The sequence below is a fragment of the Zosterops lateralis genome (assembly GCF_965231275.1).
Source record: "Zosterops lateralis genome assembly, chromosome: 4".
NCBI lineage: Eukaryota > Metazoa > Chordata > Aves > Passeriformes > Zosteropidae > Zosterops > Zosterops lateralis.
The window spans coordinates 64,593,358-64,608,125 of NC_139765.1; the positions used below are offsets into that span (position 1 = coordinate 64,593,358).

Below are 14,768 nucleotides of genomic sequence, written 5' to 3' on the forward strand. Positions count from 1 at the left end.
GTATGCTCTTATATTAATAGATTTCCTTTTGCCTACTTACGTTACTTGGTGCAGTGGTAGCAGCCCACTGTTGAGATGCTCTTTGTCTCTCATTAAATAAGAATTATTACTGAAATTATTGTTACTAATAGGACTACTAAGGGTAAGAGTATGAGAAATTGCCTATTCTGTGTGACAGTAAGAGCTGTGATAATTCTAACAAAGCTCATTGTGACTAATGTACGAAAGAAAACCAAAGCTGTCTTCCAGGACCATCAGAGTATTTTGGGCTCAGCTGTAAAGAACGTAGGAAATTTTAGAATAAGAATGAATACTTGTAATCACTACTGGGATTCTACTACCTGCATAATTTGTCCAACAGAGAAATGGAGGATGATCCTTTCCATTAATCAGGATAAATATAAAATCAACTCAGTCAAAACTAAAAAACCCTGTTAATCCAAATTTTGCTCAGGAGGGATGAACAGAAATGTTCTGCAGAGTATTATGCAGAATTCAGAGTTCTACAGTCCGTGGAGGACTGATGCCTGAAAGCATCTTACAGTAATGTGGACATAGTTCCTAAAGTTGCCAGTCTGGAGAAATATCAATTTACCTTTTGGCTCCTGCCCAGAGTCTTCTATTAAATGCAGGTTTTTTTGTTGGTTTTTTTTTTTTTTTTTTTTTTTTTTTTTTAAAGTTTTTAACCTTCCACCAGAAATCTTTATAGAATCATGTACCTGCTTTTCATTGGAATGAATACTTTACATTTTCCCTCTCATTCAACCTCAGCAGTGCCATTATCCTTTATTTCATGCAGTGCTGGTTCCCTCAAGCTGCTATAACAGACATATCCTGAAGTTGGTATTTCATTGCACTGTTGAACTGCATGGCTAAACTCCATGGAGATATGTTTGAATAAAAAGTATTATATAAAAACGTAGGGCAGAAGAAAAAGTACAGGGACAATACAGCCCTTATGCAAATCCACTTAGAGATTGGTGATGAAGACTGAAATGATGGAAAGAAAAAGAGAAAAGGAAAATGTGTTCTTATTTAGACTATTCGTGCACTGATAAGAAACCAGTTAACTGTAATTGTTTATAACATAAAACCAATGGCAAAGGTGGTTTTTTAAAGTCAATTTTAAGTCCATGTTCCAGGGGGACAAAATGATGCTACAGAAGAGGACAAAATCTTCTGTGGGGGTGAGAATGCCACAAATATTTCTGAGTCTCTGAACTTCCATAAGAAATGGGAGAGATAGTAGAAGTCCTCTCACAAAGAAAGGTGAGCTGGGAATTAGTTTTAGTAAAACAAAAGGGCCTAATATTCAGTCATGGGAGAATATGATAGACTGGTAGCAGAGGTGCAAGGGGAAATTATTTATAGTGCAAGACAAGATTTTCAATATGATCACCTAAAATATTTTTAAGGACTTTTTAGAAAAAGAAAAAAGTCAGAGACTGATTCCTCTCAGATGCTAGGACCTCTCCCTGGTGCCACACAGAAAAGAGGTAATCCCATTTTTGAATCTGAGGGTGTCCCAAATAAGGGAGTTTGAGGATAAGATTTCTTGGCCTTTACCTGGATTTTATATCAATTCCAGCTGCAAGTGGAAAACTTTTCTGATGAAAGTTTTCTCAAAATGATGTTCACCAGAGAAAGTGAAAAATGAAACGCACATATGTTGGTGTTCATATCTGTCTGGCTTAGAAACTCTCCCGACATTTTCAGAAGTCATTGAAGCATACACCATCTATCTGTAGATTAAAAAAAATCCAATTATTTTGTAACTAACTAAAAATCCTTTTCTGCTCTGGGCAGTATGCATATAATAGAACTTTTATAATTAGCTGAATCTTTTCAATAATGAATACAAAGGAGTATCTCATAGTGAGCTAACGCTCTGACATCTCCTGTAGATTTACTTTCTGGCAACTGAAAAAGTTTAATCTCTTGTTTTGAGAGTTAATGCTTCATAGGCTTTATGCACTGAGGCCAACCCTCATGATTTTTTCAAGAATCTCTGAGATTTAATACTGTTCTTTTGAAGATGACTGCTGAAGCCTTGCTCATAATTTACATTTAAAAATTAAAGCTGTGCATATGGGAATTGAAAATAGGGTTTTGAAAGACCTCACAAAAAGACATTGCAACATAGATTCTTTGCATAATGTTATTTAAAACTTTTCTGGTGAGTTTTGAAATGTAAAATACCTGGGACATGGGAAAAAACCCCCAAAGTATTACTGTTGTATACTCATTATTAATTTGTAACAAAGTATAGCATTGCATTTGCAATCATCATCCGTGAATATGATTCCAATACCTGAAGGAATTGCACAGGCTTTGGTTACAATTTCAATCAATTCAGAAGAGAAAATAAGCCCCAGAGGGGTGGGGGAGGGAAGGAGTTAAACTTAAAACTAAGACAGATTTAGGAAACCAGAATATATATTTTCCTGGATTTTGAACTTATTCAGAAAGAATTTCATACTGTAAGAGAGAAGATTGAATAAAAATCTGATATACAGATTTATTAAACCTCCAGTTCAGGTTTGCATGAAATGAAGAAAGATACCTTCCCCACAAAGAATCACCACAAAAGGAGTCTTGATGAAGAAAAGAATATTTAAAAACTCTACAGCACTGCCTTTTTAGAAACCCTAAAGAGACATACTGTGACTGCTGAATACCTGCTTGGAATTGGCTGAAACCCAAGAAAATACACTGTCCCTTAGAGTAATGTTCATGAAAAATGACTTGCCAAGCTGGTGCTCAGCCTTGGTTAGATACCACACCAGCTGAGACACTCAGCACCTTGAGAGAACCTTGTGAAGAACAGTAGAGTAACATATAAAACATATCAAACTCCTCCTTCCTCATCACAGAGAAGAACCTGTCTCAGGTTCCAGTCTCAGTGTTATTTGTGAGCAACCTTATGAACAACAAATTGTTCCTGCATCTGTCAGGAAAAACAGCCTATGGAAAAAAAAATCTCACAGGATATAAGTCCCTTAATTCTAGATCAGAAAAAAATATTAACAGTTGTATAAAAATCTCAGAAATAATTTTAACTGATTAAAGGACATTAAAAATATTAAATGCTTGAGGACTGAGAAAAAAAAAAAGGATTCAAAGACTGATTCAGTAGTTCTCATTAGCATTTGACATTATTTAGTGACTTGAGCAGCTTTTTATTGAATTCACAATGAAAGTAATAAATCACTGAGTACATAAGCAAAAAAAAAAAAGGCAGAAATATTTAAATATTCAAATATTGAGGTAGAGATATAGATTAGCTCAGGAACATTAATAAAGTCACTAAAGATCAATTCAGATTATGATCCACTGCTGGAAGGAAATGTTTTCCTAAAATCTATGAGTCAACTTTCTCAAATGGAAAGTATGATATCTGGATTCATCACGTAAAATTGACCTGTGTTTTCTTCTCTGAGAGCAGGATCAAGTTGTCCATCTGATTTGGAAAATATGACATATTCATAGTCATATCAATTTCAATGGACTTATTGATTGGTGGTAGTGCTAATTATTTCTGTGTTGTGATTATCATTGTGCAATATCGGATTTTGTGACCAAAGAAGCTGAAGACCATGTTGTATCTTCAAAGTTATTTCAGCTCAATTTTACCCTTTTCTGACCAACACGTACCACAAGTGTCTCCTTGCATGAGGTTTCACAAGCAAAACTTTGTGGATCCATTGCTGAACCACAAGTCTCTGAGTGCTGTTATAATCATGTTCCACTCAGTGTTGAAGTCACAAGGTCTCTCTATCGGTAGCTCCTCCAAAGAGAGGGAAGCTTTATTTACCAGTCAAATCTATACATTTTACTATCTTCATGTCTGAAATTTGAGCTTATGTAATTCAGGCGAGCACCATTTTAACTTCTCTGAGCATTTTCATTCCTCCTTCACAACACAGTTTGGCTGCAGGAAAGAATGCATTTTAACTCCATGATTCTGATCAAGGACATCATACTGATGTGGGAGACTGCAAATTTGCTACTGAAATGGCTCACAAGACATCTAATTATCCTGTGCAAGGTACTCAACTTCCAACTTTGAAATAAAATCCATACAATACAGTTCAGTAGAACAACATAAACAACCCTCTACATTAAATTGAGTTTAGCCTGAGGTGTCCATCATGCTGTAAGCTAATAGTCACAGTTTCCATCAAAAAAATCAAAATTTCTATCTCAGACCTTTTGTGATAAATACTTTCATCAGCTTGCACTATTTCTTCTTTGTAAAATAGTTTGGCCTATCTCTTAATAATAATAATAATAATAATAATGCTAGTGGTAGTTAGCAAACCCCTAAAATTTAGATAGGATAGTGGTCTGTATTGTGTTTATAATCATTATTAAACAAAAATATAATTAATTATAAGTAGATCTGCTAATCAGAAAGGAGAGGCAACTATGGTGAGTTAAAGAGAGTAACTGCAACTAAATGTACATTGGTAATCATTACTACACTATCTCAGAGAAGCATAGAGAGACAGCAAATAAGGAGCTTTCATGCTGAATTTACTTCCATTTTCCATGTGACATATAAGCTCCAGCAAAAGAGTATTTTTTATCAAGAATGCTTCAAGAAACATAAGGCAAGTCTGCTACCCCACTGAGCAGTGTGCTTTCTGATTTTGAAAGCTGTTTGTGATGCTTTGAAAACAGGCACTGGTAAAGGCAGAATTAACTCCTCTGCTGTCAAAAGACAAAACTCGTGTAACTGCCACTGCCAAAAAAATAAATTTAAAAGAAAAAACAAACAAACAAACAAACAAACAAAAAAAGGTGAGTTTTCCCCAGTGATTTACCCTAAAATCATCATCCTTCCACTCAGAAAAAGAACATTCAAAATAAAACAACCTGGCGCTTTTTTTTTCTTTTTTTCTGTTATTAAACAATTTTTTAAAATTTTAAATAACCCCTTAGTTACAAAGCCTGTGATCAGATATTTCAAGTCTCGGGTCATTACGGAAGGAAAAGAATACATTAATTGTAGGCAGTTGCAGCAGGGAACATCAAGCAATAGAACCTAAATACCTGGGAGAAATTCAACCAGCTCAGTGGTTATGAAAAATACTGTGGAGTTTTTAATAAACAGTTGAAGCAGACTGCTGCTTTAAACTCTTCCTGATGAGATGTTCCCTTAAAGAAAATTATACCATTCTCAGCACCAGCCTCTCTGAAAATGTCGTTACCTGTAACTAATCACTGATTCTTAAAAAGTCATAAACAGGCACTGGTGCTGAAAGAGCTCTTTCCATGCTCCTGCTTATTGCTTCCCACACAGTGTCCCCGACTTTATCTCCTGTAGCCACAATGTTTGTACAGCTGCTCACTGAGCTCCTTGGCAGAAATGATCCTACTCACTGCAACCTCACCCAGTCCCTGCCCACCCCATTGTATTGATTTTGGGTTAGTCACCTAACCTGAATCAGTGCATGCCTTATGTCACCGTGAAGGGTGAGATGAGGTTCAGGGAAAGGAAAAATGGCATTTTGCACCAATAAAGCTGGTTTGAAGTGTACTTTATGAAGCAATTGTAAACTGATAGAATGATTCACAGAGCAAAGTACTGCTGGAGTACTCCACTCCAGCTTCACACTCACAGAGTGAACTTCCACATTAGATGAGGCTGAACAGAGCTTTTTTGTAGAGTTTTGAACCAAACTTTATCTTGTTTGTTTTTGCTGGGTTGGTTGGTTTAGCTTGCTTTTTATTTTCCCTTTATTCAGTTGGAATTTCCTTTACTTCAGCTTGTGAATGTTATCTATTTCCTATTTCTGACTGCTGAGCTCTGAGAAGAGTCTGGCTTCATCTTCTTTGTACTAACAAGCACCCAGTGGAAGGAAAGAATCCTTTCCTATGACCTGCTCCCTGCATAGTTAGTTTTGCAGCCCAGTATGCAAGTAATAATCATCTCAAAGACATTTTCTAAATTAATATTGTTTAAAGAAAAATTGTTGCTTTCATTGTACAAGTGACCTTCTTGGAAAAAACTCTTATTTGAAGAGTGTTTTAACCTATGTTTTGAGCAGAACAGAGTGGACACTGCACATTTTGCCAAGAGAACATGAAAAAAAAATGCTTTGTGAGAAAAGGACATTGTCTCCAATGACAGGACTTTCAGTATTTTTGAAATTGCTCTGGGCATCAATTGCATATTTTTAGTTTTGCCCATTTTAAAGAAGTCTAAAGAGTATTGAAGCTGTTTTGTGGTCCTTGCATTATTTCCCAATTGTTTCAAAACAAAAATCTCTTCATAGAACATCTATTTTACTGTCAACAATAAAGAAAAGCTGCCTCGGGAAAAGAGCTTTAAATATATCTATGGTGCTATCAACAAGTTAGCACTCCTGCATGAAAGCAAGTCCAGTTCATTCCAGAGTTTTGCTGCAGGAGATAGAAGTCAGTAGTGCCATAGCATGAATGCAAGCCGAGCTCTTCATTGCTTTTTGCTGGAGGGAGCTGGAGAGCTCAGATGCACTGGATATATCTTTCTGTCTGATCTTGTGTGGCTGGGCATGCTCTATAAAAGTTGAAGGCTGGTTGTGAATCTCAAGGTTTTATAATGCTGGGAATGAGTGTTTATGAAGTGTGCTGAACTCAGGTGAATGTGGAGTTTATCTAAAGGCAGCTTGGCAGTTCTAAGAAGTAAGCAGCTTGGCTTCTGTCTTGTTGGGCCAACTGTTAGGCTAAAATCAAAAGAAGGAACGTAACAGCCTGGGAACACCTCAGAGCTCAAGGATACTTCAGTCTCTTATTACTCTTCACTAGAAAACCTAAATAATTAAATTTATGCTTTTCCTCACTCTTGTTTTGACAGATATATGCCAGATATCCTCGTGGGCTGCCCACTCCCAAAAATTTCAAAATCTGTGCTTCCAAACAGGCCCATTGTGTGAAACATTTAGAATTATTTTATGCCCTCTGACAAGTTCCCACATCACCTTTGTCCCTTATTCTCCAGTTTCATCTTTGTTCCTCTAGGAGCTCCCAGAGTTCATTATCTTCCACCTTCCCAGATGGTGAAGGATCCTTGTCTTCCTTCAAAATAAAAGTCTAAATAATGGTGGGGTTTGAGCCCCGAAGAAATCACTGAAGTGTTAAAGAGTGAACTTTCCTGAACTGTTGATATTATTTCCATGCCCCTCCTAAGGCCTAATTCTAAAATTATATGAGATATATATGTATATATAGTTTAAATATGAGATTGATTGAACTGTCAGTGATGATAAATATTAGGGACACTGTCTAAAAAAGGAGGAAGTTACTAACTCTATGTGTTGTGTTTTAATATTATCTACTTGTGTTTTCTGTTGTGATTTTTCCCTCGAGACTATAACAGATTTTAACTGTGTCTGCTATGATTCGTGGTGAACTGCAGTGAAGTGAACAGGGATAGACCCACTATCTCTGCAGAGGTAGAGGATTCAGAGAGCAGCACATCTGGTCTCTTTAGGCACTCAAAGCTCCTTGCCAGGTTTGTCACCAGTCAATAAGGGAAATTGCTGTCTGTTAACATCTTTTCTGGGCAAAATTCTTTCAGCAAACACAATCAACTCCTCTGAGAGAAAAAAAACAATTAGAAGACAATCAGTAACTGTATCTGATCTACAGAACTCAAGATATAATGAATCAGTAATGTTCCTACTTCAGTTTTGTGTCAATAAATGAACCTAAGGAAGAAACCTACAGGCTCTCTATCATCTCTACAGTGTTGGGTTCATTTTTTAAATTTTTTCCAGTAAGATTTGAAAGGTGGAAAGAAAAGACTAGTGTGGGGCTTTCCTCAAGAGGAACCAAAAGAAAAATCTATTTTATTGCTAAAATGATCACTAACCCTTGGCAAAATTCTTTTAGCCTTGTTAAAAAACCAACCAACCAAAACAAAAAAGCCAAAATACTAACCAATCAATTTAAAAAAAAAAAAAAAAAAAAAAGAAAAACAAAACAAACAAAAAAAAAAAAAAAAAAAAAAAAAAAAACAAAAAAAAAAAAAAAAAAACACAAAAACAAAAAAAAACACCACAACAAAAAACCTACATCAGACTGGTTAGGTACACTAAATTTGGAGAACTGAAAACAATAAATTACATAAATGCAATTAAAATAGAATTAGTACTTGCTATCAAAAAATGCACAAAATTGGTAGATTTTTTACCTGCTTCAGTGTTCATCTTTAATTAAATAATCCTGGTTCTCTATAACAATTATATGTCAATGATTCCAGAATGGCTATGTTGTATCTGGGTAAACTGTTAATCCAAAACATCTCCCCTATTCTATTTTCCTGCCCTAATTAGAGCATTTTCTAACAAATAAAACCAAAAAACCAAATTGACACCATCTCGTGCTTCTTGTTAGTTCAAGATAATTATGGAACTTAACGCTCCAAATGGTAATTGCACTCAGTGTTGAGCACAGCAGTCGTTTTAGAACTTCAGACCAAATCGAATTAGCATTTTTGTCAAATAAAGTTAAATGTGCTTAAAAGTTACTTCTTAATGTATTTAGACTAATGTTTTACAGTGGCTGTCACCTAACATCTGTTGGTGATAGACCCTGCTGCTAGGATTCATCTCTCTGAGCCTCCGTGTCTTTATCTGAGGGATTGCTCTTCTAGAATGTAGTTTGTCTTATTTGCAAATAAATCTCTGAAATAGGTCAGATGAATTGTACCTTCAGAATGTTTATTTTATTCCACTGATTAGAAAATTTTTATTTAAGTGGCTCATCCTCCCATAATTCCCATGATAAAATTTCTGATTGCGTTATCTATTTCAGAGGTTCCAGCTGTAAAAAGATATTGAATTAGATTTTTCTTTTATATATAGTAGACAAAACTCTAAGTTTTTAATTAGATCATTAACATAGAATAAGTAAGAGACTGAAATAAAACTTTTACTATTCAGAGAAATGCCCAAACTACATAAGCAGGTCCTGTTTGCAAAATCTAAAAGATTAGATCATAATTTTCCCTATCCTTTATTTAAGATTCAAAAGAAATTTCTAGTGAAATCACTAATCATCAAATTGTTGTAAATGTTAATAATAAAGAAGGCCAATAAACTAGTAGAACATCTGAAAGTCAATTGTAAAACTGAATATTAATAGTATTTGTTGCCTTTTTTCTATCAGAGCCACTATGCAACACAGGTCTTATCTTTTTTTGTTATCCAGGGCAGTTAAAAACAGTGATCTTCATTCTCCAAATAATGAAAGCTAATGAAACAAAAGCAGCATTTTAAGTAATGAAGAACCCCACAGACACAGATTAAGTATTTAATTCAGAACCTAGGGGGTTTTGGGCTTTTTTCTCCAAAAAGGTATGTCAAAAAACTATTATGTCATAATATATGTGTGTCCATATGTGTGTGTGTATATATATATATATGTTTGTGTGTGTGTGTGTGTGTGAGAGAGAGAGAGAGATTCAATAATTTATATATGTATATAAATATCTATATATACATGTACACATGTTGTCAGGACTTAAAAATGCAGAGAAATATCTCAACACATTTTCAGGGAAGGAAGTTCCCATAAGATAGAGCACTACAAGAAGCACAGATGGCAAACAGGAAGGCATTAATTCCAGACCTAAACTGAGGTGAAGGTGGGAATTAGCATATTGGACAAAATCCCACTGTGATGTGGAAATTTGCAATAAGTGCAGAAGGCAACAGTAGGAAGATGCCAGGCTGGGGCAGATCTGGGTAACTTGTCTAGACAAAAAATTCCCACCACAGCAAACAGTGAGAAAGGAACCAAGTCCTTACACACATGGCAGCCCAAGCTGTAGGAACAGCATCTACATTCTGTGGATACCTGAGAGTTAGATTGTATAAAAGTGATACCTCCAGAAGAACACCTCAAGGACCCCCACCAGGGAGAAAACCAGAGGAAGAAGGGAAGGCAGGATGCCACAACGACCCATGTGCTGGTGACTATATTTCTACTTAATCTTTCTCTCTTCTCTCTGTGCTCTCCCTACCACACATCTACTCATAAATAAAATTCATACTCCTGACATTGGCATATGGTCTCATTTGTACCTGAATTTGGGCAGAAACATATTTTGATAATCAGATTCTAATACATGTGTATGCATATATGTTAATTTATCCAAATGTAAGTATATATATCATTGAAGTAGACTTAATCTTAGGAATCTGCCCTGCCTCAGCACAAAGTATTTGCTTTTGAACCAATCAACTCTAAATATTTGGGCTCAAATTTAAGTTTATGAAGTTAGTTATGTAAGTTAATGTCAAATTGCTGATTGTCCTGGGTTGCAGTGTAGGATGTACACAAAGTATTTATTCTATCACCATCTTCATGAACTGTTGAAACCAGGTGGGCTAGTGTTTTCCCAAGCCCCCTGCCTCTTCTGCTAATGGCCTTTGGGGTGACTTCTGCTAATGGCCCATTAACGCCTTGCCCATGAGTCACAGGTAACTCCCTCCAGGACTTATCTCTGTTTAATGGGCCATCAAGGACCCATTTCACACTCCTCATCCCATTGTGAGATGCTCTGCTCAGGGGAAGGAGCCAAGCATTCTCACCTGGATATAAGCTGGTATGTAGGACAGTGCAATGGGCACTCATCCACTGGATTCCCAGAGGACCTGAGCTCCCAGACTTTTCTACAGGATCACTGTTTCAGGAAGAGCCCCTCACCTGGACTGCTTCCACCATCCTGCTCAGGTTATATTCTGACTCTGCCAGTGATCCTTTGTGTTATTGCATTTATTTTATTTTATTTTTACATTTTTACCTTTCTTCTTATTAAATTATATCTCTGACTTGGAGCCTCTCATTCGTTTTGCTTTCAAACCACAACACTGATACCAGTTCTGATCCTGGCATGTAGTATTATACAAATTTTCCTCTTGAAATGGTTCATAGTTCCTTCCTTCCCTTTCACAATTTACTAAAATAAAAAGGAAAAAAAAAAAAAAGACACAAAAAATACCACTAGCATCAGTACAGAAATCAACTGTAAAAATTTTTGCTGAAAAGCAAAAAAATTACATAGTTTGGATATTTCTATAAAGACAAGACAGGCTATTTGACTTCTGACAAGTTTGTGCTACAAAGGATTCCTTACATTTATGAAAGCAACTTTTGGAAATATAGTTCTGCTTATTTAAAGTAAATACAGTACAGTGAATCAGCCCTGTGATAACCTGGGGAGTTAAAGATCACCTATAGAGTAGGACAAAAATGTTACTCTAAATAATAGAGTAAAAGCTGTTGAGTTCTAGCTCAGGTTTGCTCAGAGGACAGATTTCCCATCTCCAGGAATCATTTGTAGAACTTTGGTTACTCAGTCATCTAAATGCTTCAAATGTCATTTTTCTGCACTCTCCAGCATCACTCCTGTATTTTTCACATACTTGAAAATTTTTCATTTTGTGATCCCTCTCTCATGCCAATATTAGGCGACTGAAATTTCAGTGAATTTCATGAAGTACACCCCAATCTAAACTGTCAAACATTATTCATCCAGCCCACTGTTTATTTGGCTGTGTATGTCATCTCTGTGCATCATGACCATGTATAAATATTCTATAATTCATACAGTAGTGAAATGTTTCCTGTGCAATGCAATGAAATATATTAATTCATTTCAAAATTTGTTGCAGAACTCAAATGGGGCAATGCTGAATTCCAATGGTAAAACTCCCTTTGAATCACTGAAGGCAGTCTCTTCTGTCACAAGCATCACCATCACTTGAATTCCAAAACCTGTCTGGACAGGTGAGGGGAGAGCAGTGGAATGTTGCTTACCAGACTTCAGTAAGGCTTTTGATGCTATCTCCCATTATATCCTCACAGACAAAGTCAGTAAGTGAAGACTTGACAAATGGATGGTGTGATAGATGGAGAACTGGCTGAACAGCAGAGCTCAGAGGGTTTTGTGCAGTAGCACAGAGACCTGGATGAAAACCTGCAACGAGTAATCTCCCACAGGGGTTTGGATGCTGGGTCCAGTCTTGTTCAATTTGTTCATCAATGACCAAGAAGAAGGGTTAGATACTTCCCAGCAAGTTTGCTGATGACACAAGGCTGGGAGGAGTGGCCACAACCCCAGAGGGCTGTGCAGCCCTTCAGACAGACCTCAACAGGCTGGAGAGTTGGGCAGAAAAGAACCTTCTGTAATTCAACACAGGCAAATGCAGGGTCCTGCACCTGTGGAGGGGCACAGATTAGACCTGCTGGAAGGCAGCTCTACAGAGAAGGACCTGGGATCCCTGGTGGACAATTAGCTCTGCATGTACATTCCCCGTGTCCTTGTGCCAAGAGGGCCAATGGAAGAGCATTGCCAGCAGGCTGAGGGAGGTGATCCTGCCCATCAGCTCAGCCCTAGTGAGGCCACATATGCTGTGCTGTGTCCAGTTCTGGGCTCCTCAGTACAGGAGAGACATGGAGATCCTGGAGCAGGTGCATTAAAGGGCTACAGAAGTGATTTCCTCTTATGAGGAAAAGCTGAGGGAATTGGGCCTATCCAGCCTTGAGAACAGATGACTGAGAAGACCTCACCAATGTCTGAAGGGACGGTGAGAAGAGGATGGACTGAGCTCTGTTCTGTGGTGCTGAGCAATAGGACAAGAACAACGGGCAGAAACTCCTGCACATCAAGCTCCACATGAATATGGGGCAGTTCTTCTTTATTTTGTGGGTGACCAAGCAGTGGAACAGATTGCCCAGACAGAGTGTGGAGTCTCCTTTACTGGAGATATTGAAAGGCCATCAGAAGAGCTGTGAGGATAGAATGCACGGTGTGCATTATATAAAGTTTCCAGATAGAAGCACCGTCTTTTCCACTTATGCTGATTTCAAAACGATGAGGAAACCTCTCCCAACCATCAAAGGTAACTTGGTACCATAAAACAAGTGTTTATACAAGGCTTAAAGCACTTCAGTCAGTTGAGAATATATTGGAAATCTCATTTTGTCATTACAAGGGAATGCATTATAAAGATTAGCTTATTCATTCAAATGAGTCATTAGGAAACTAAGGAAGATGTCAATTTTATTCATCCCTTCCTAAATTTTGGTTGCATTGTTTTAATTAAACAGTTAAAAATTCATCAAAACTACTAATTTCTTTAGGAAATCTGATCAGATATTTTTTTGACCTTTTTTGTGAAAAAATCTGCTATGGTGTAATTGGGATTAACATAAAAATAGTCATGTAGAAAAATTAACAAAAGGCATCCATACAGATCTGATTTCCTTTTTACTTTAATCTGTGATCATAACAGACATAGTATCCTTAAGAAAGAACTTTCTGCTCAAAATTATGACAGAAATTGGAATAATTACTACCTTTGGTCAGTTCTTTAAATATGCATCCACATCCATATTCAGTTGATCCCAGAGAGGGACAGGGAAAAAAGGATGTGTTTGTTGTATGTGTTTTCTTTCTCTCAGGATTTGCATCACTTCCTATTATATCCATTTTCAAGCTGTCTTCAATTTAGAATCTTTAGCCAGTGGCAGAAAATTGTACTTGAAACAAATTACTCAGCTTTGTTCAACAAGAAAACTGCAATATTTAATTTTGGAATTTGATTCAGAACAACTAACCTGAGGGCAGTAGATGCTGCCAACAAAGAGCGAGCTGATTTGTCTTAATATAGCAGGATACAGCTATGATATCAGAGGGGGTTTTCCCTTATAATGTAAGAAGGCACATATCCAAAATAATGAGACATTTATGGAAAGGTTATGGCCTCTTTACCTTTCCTCCTTGAAAGATCTGTACTTGCATACAAAAAACTAGATTCAACAAGATAATTACAAGAGACTGGAAAAAAAAAAATCAGTGTAAAATGACACATTAGTTGCTGGGTTTTTTCCAGAGAATGAAAAATGTTGTTAGGAAATCTGGCTTTGCCTCACTCATGCTGCCTTTCTGGTTGCTACGTGAAAACAGTATACTTTGGCATTGTCTCCACTACTGAAAACAAAATGTAAAAATCTCTTTCTCCTGCTGCAGGATTTTTCCAAGTATCCTCATTTTCTGAAGGTAAGTTGAGTGTCTTCAATATATCATTTTTTTTCTCTAATTTTGTGTATCTGGAGTAGCTCCTTTAATCAGTGGAACGATGTCTAGGTTAGGTGTGGTTGCTAAGAGAAGTGAAGAGCATCTCCTAGGATCTGCTTCCTAAATTCTGTTTAGCTATTGCTGTGAAAACTCATCTTGTGTCCAAAATGTCCACCAACAGGAAAAAAAACCTCATGGTTTTTCTTTTATTCTTTGTCTAACACTGTTTAGTTTCCTTTCTTTGAAAATGGCATCTTTCATGTACAGATTTATCATGGGCTTTAAAAAAAACTATTCTTACACTGAGTTTCTGAAATCATAAAAATCTGTATTATTATTTTACAGGAATTTAGATAACTTTGCTTTGTGGATGTGTTTGAAAGGGATGCACCAAGTAGGAGGGAAGATAGTCAGTGTAGATACTGTGTAGGCTTCACTTTCTCAAACATAAAAATGATGGGGAAAATGTGTTTCCATAAAGTCAGAGACTTTATACTGCTTTAAAATATAAAAGAAATCCAAACTAGTCTTAAAACTAACATATAAAAAATGAGATAAGGTGTATTTTTTGTTAGTCTCACAAATGTCCAGAGACAAGGTAGAAAGATCTCCTTTTCTCTCTTTTACTTGCCAAGAAAGAAGGAACTCTTTAGACAATCAGAAAGGCATACTAGTCAGAAAGGCATACCTTATA

General features: G+C 36.6%; 1 protein-coding gene across 1 annotated transcript in view; it reads right to left on the reverse strand.

The window, feature by feature from the left end:
- Positions 1-14,768, reverse strand: part of PCLO (piccolo presynaptic cytomatrix protein) — a gene marked incomplete at its 5' end in the record, with an annotated part of 328,275 nt that overhangs the window by 17,085 nt on the left and 296,422 nt on the right. The window lies entirely within an intron of this gene.